This window comes from Tupaia chinensis, unplaced genomic scaffold (genome assembly GCF_000334495.1).
Source record: "Tupaia chinensis unplaced genomic scaffold, TupChi_1.0 Scaffold000154_1, whole genome shotgun sequence".
Classification (NCBI taxonomy): domain Eukaryota; kingdom Metazoa; phylum Chordata; class Mammalia; order Scandentia; family Tupaiidae; genus Tupaia; species Tupaia belangeri.
In genome coordinates this window covers 4,281,329-4,285,856 of record NW_006159625.1, presented here as the reverse complement: position 1 = coordinate 4,285,856, position 4,528 = coordinate 4,281,329, and the positions used below count along the sequence as shown (strand labels likewise).

Sequence of the window (4,528 nt, the reverse complement as noted above, 5' to 3'; positions counted from 1 at the left end):
AAAACTCATGCCAGGCACGTGTGCGTGCGTGCCCAAAATCCCGAGAGGAGAAAGGAGAAGAAGGGATTGTGGCATGACCATCCACCCTGGAGGGCGATTTCTCACTTTCTGTCTCTCTGTGTCTCTCTGCCTCTCCAGCAAACACATGCACCCTATAGCAAAACTTTTCTAAAAGAAAGAAAGAAAAATACCTCTTGATCTCTTTCTCTCTCTCCCTCTCTCCTCCTTCCACACTTTCTCAAGAAATTAAACATAGATGGGAACCAGCAGTTAGCGTAATGGCTATGTCGCTGGACTCCCACGTAGTCGACCGCGGTTCGCGTCCCGGATCCGGTGGCTTAAAATTCATGCCAGGCGCGTGTGCGTGCATGCCCAAGATCCCGAGAGGAGAATGGAGGAGAAGGGATTGTGGTGTGACCATCCCCCCTGGGGGATGATTTCTCGCTTTCTGTCTCTAATGTCTCTCTCTGTCTGTCTGGCAAGCACACATGCCCTATAGCGAAAATCTCTCCAAAAAAAAAAAAAAGAAGAAATCAAACATAGAATTACCACATGGTCTAGCAATTTCACATAGGGGCATATACCTAGAAGAATTGACACAAGAATCAAACAAATACCTTTACACGTGAGTTTATAGCAGCATTATTCACAATAGTCAAATGATGGAGGCAACCCAAAGTATACATTTGGCAGATGAAAGCATAAACTAAATGTGGCATACACATATAATGGAATATTATTCAGCCTTAAAAGGGTAGGAAATTCTCATAAATACTACCACATGGATGAACCTCAAGACATTATGCTAAGTGAAATATAAGTCTCAAAAGGGCAAGTGCTGCATGATTTACTTAGAGCTGTCAAATTAACGCAGACAAAAAGTAAAATGATGCTTACCCAGGCCTGGGGGAAGGAGAGAATGGGGTGTTAGTATTTAATGAATACAGAATTTCAGTCTAGAAAGGTGAAAAAATTTTCAGAGATATGTTAGTGATAATTGCACAACAACATTCAAACTACAGCTAGGGCCAGCTGGTGGTATGGTGATTAAGGTGGCTGAATCCTACATAGTCAACTGCACCTTCAAGCCTGAAACCTGATGGCTTGAAAAACATGCCAGATGTGTGACTGTATGGCCAAAATCCCCAAATAGGGATAAATGAAGAAGGAGGGATTGTGCCATGACTATCCTCCATGGTGGGGGTGAAGCTTTATCACTTTCTCTCTGTCTCTCTCTAGCAAGTGAGAGATAGAGAGAAAAATGAGCAATAACCTAATCAGAGAAGCAAAAGACAAAATTATATTTGGGACCAACAAATAGCCTGGTAGTTAAGGCACCTGTATCCTATATGGCCAACTGCATACTTTGAATCCCAGACCAAGCAGCCTGAAAAACACACCAGGCACATATGTGTAAGTGCCCAAAATCCTGGGAGGAGAAATGCAGTGCAGCCATATCCACAGCCTCCAGGGGGCGCTCACTCTCTTTCTCTAGTGAGCACACACACCCTACAGCAAATTTTAAAACATAGTCATATCCTTTTTTAACTCTTTGGATTTGAACCATGTGCATATGTTAGCCACTCAAGTATTTCAAAAATACATTTTTAAAATGAATTTGTGCAGTACCTACATTGATGCATAGGATTTGGTAAGGCAGAAAGGAAAGAGATCCTTTCCTGAGTTCTTTCCCTTGTCTGCCTCTGTTCTCATCTACTCCTTTGGCTCAAAGCTTCTGCCTCTAGACCTCTTCTGCATAGCTCTGCTGCTCTCATTGTTCCCCTTTATCTGTCCCTTGGTTATTTTTGATGAAATAAATAAATAAAAATAAACTGATGAAATAAATCGTATAAAGAAAGGAGCAGAAATGTACATTTCCATGTTGTTTCTGAAGCAAGGGAAATAAATTATTTCGGCCTCCTGAGGATGACTTTTGGCCCATCACAATGGAATTATCTCCCGGGTGGGATGATTAATTGGACTAGATTATATGGGCTAGGGAATAAGAATTTATCTAGAGGGCAGAGCAAAACAATTAGAAGGGATTGTTACAAGATGAAAGAAAAGGGTATTAGGGGAAGGATTTGAGGTGCAGTGTAGGTTTAACCCTCAGGGTATGAGTGGGCAGCTGCCTGAGGCTTGGCAGATTGAGAATAGCAAAAAATAACCAGGATGCAAACCCATTCAGCTGGGTTACCACTGTGCCACCACCTCATCCCTAAAATTCACTTCTAAGTGTGATGATCAAGGAACGATAAGACACCAAATGTAGAAATTATATGGTTTTATAATTTTCTCTGTTGCTTCTTAATCCACTTAAAATATTTTCACAATTCAACACTTGAAGCAGCTTCTTTTTCACTCTCTTCGGTTTCTACTTCTTTAGGTAACAATGGATCGATCTTTAGTAATAAACCTTCACTTGTCGAACTACGAAGAAAAGCACGTACCACAAAAGGACCCAAACTCAGAGGTCTATGCCTACAAACTTCATTAATAACTGCTTGCAGATTGGCAGCTATCTGATCACTTGACATATCCAATGTGGCTATTTTGGTCTCGAGAAAGTTTTCCCTTTCTTCATCAACGTTAATTTCATGTCCAGTTTTAAATAATTCAAGCATTTTGGGGATGTCACAGCTGGTGGAATTTCGAATAAGCCTTGGAAATCTTTTTTTCAGTTTCTTCCTTAATGGATTGAGCTCAGGCATTATTTCTGGAACAGCTACATAAAAGTCTGCATGAACTTCATCATCCAAAATCTTCTGAATCAGATTAGTTCCTCCTGCAAATGCAGCTCCATTTTCTTCCGCTATTTCAGTTTCTGATGGATTCTTTGTAAACACTGCAACTTTTTTAATTTCCAAAGTGAATGGGTATGGAAGACTAAGAACACTGGCAAATGGTTCCACATTTTTCTTCTGTCCCAGTGACATATCCAATGTCAAATCAAGATAGACACCTTGCTTCGAATTAGTAAAGTACAGAACTTGAAATTTCTTAAGTAAATGAATAGCTTTGTCTATTTCATATATCTGCCTTGGGTATAAGCGTTTTGAACAGACACCATCCTCAAGTTCACCTTCCATGTAGGGATATGACTTTATTTTTTCTATCTCATGTTTTTTTTTTCATCCGATGCCTTTTCTTTGACACCTTTTCTTTCTTTTTCTTTTTTCTTTTTTTTTTTTTTTTTAGGCCTTTCCAGCGCCGCAAAATGTCTGTCATCTGAATGTTTATGGAACACAGATAAAGAGATGTCTGATAAACCATCTTGGAAAAACTATGCTTTTGATGATGTGTCAAGACTCTACAAAGACATCTTATGGTCGCCACCATATTGACCATCCTGGATTGTGTTCTCTACTGAAAACTTTTAATGTCTCTCTACCTCACTGAGTGTAAGATTCTAAATCTTTCCCATGGTATAAGTCTTCATAGTCTGCCCCTGCCCCCAGATTCCTGCTTTTATCTCCTAACTTTTCCTCCACCCAATCTACTTGTCTTTATCATTGGTCTCACTGCTATTTCTCAATGAAAAGGTAAAACAAACATGCTCCTACCTCAGGATCCTTACACAGGCTATTCCTTCTGCATAATGGCTCTTTGCCCAAATATCCCTCAGATATGGACATGCCTTCCTCTCTCGCCTCTTTTAGGCCCCTATTCATATGGTACCTTGCCAAACAGAGCTTCTCTGACCACTTGCCTAAAATAACATCCCATCCTCGCCAGCTTTTGGCCCTCACTCTGCTTTCTTTTTCTTTTTCTTTTTTTTTTTTAAGAATTATTTTATTCGGGATTAGCAGTTAGCGTAATGGCTATGTCGCTGGACTCCCACCTAGTCGACTGCGGTTCGTGTCCTGGCCCCGGTGGCTTAAACTCACGCCGGGCACGTGTGCTTGCGTGCCCAAGATCTCGAGAGGAGAATGGAGGAGAAGGGATTGCGGCGTGGCCATCCCCCCGGGGGGTGATTTCTCGCTTTCTATCTCTCTGTCTCTCTCTGTCTGTCTGGCAAGCGCACGCACCCTATAGCAAAAACCTCTCCAAAAAAAAAAAATTATTGTTATTTTATTTAATCTTAATCATTGTCATTATGTTCATTTTTATTTTTAAAGTTGACTAGAGAGAGACAGAGAGAGAAGGAAAGTGAGAGTGCTTTATTTTTCTTCATAGCAACTGTGACCATCTGATATATTGCATATTTTTGTGTGTTTGTCACTTATCCCCCTACACTCAAGTGTAAGCACTACACAAGCCAGGGCTTTGTTTTGTTCACCGCCATGTCTCCATGTCTAGTACATCTTAGTACTAGTACATGTTAGACATCATAAATATTTGTTCAGTGAATAAAATTGTTTATAAATTCACCCAAGTGAGACTTGGGAAGCCAGTCTAGCATGCAAACTACTGGTGTAACTGATATGAAGTAAATTCTCCAGTTCTATTGGGTCATTGGAAAAGTCATGACACTGTTTTACACAGAAAAAATACATCATGACTTTTCCAACCCAATAAAATGTGGATT

At 40.3% G+C, this 4,528-nt stretch overlaps 1 pseudogene; it reads right to left on the bottom strand.

Moving 5' to 3' along the window:
* Window positions 1–2,327: 2,327 nt before the first annotated feature.
* Window positions 2,328–3,339, bottom strand: LOC102501073 (39S ribosomal protein L1, mitochondrial pseudogene; annotated as a pseudogene).
* Window positions 3,340–4,528: the final 1,189 nt, after the last annotated feature.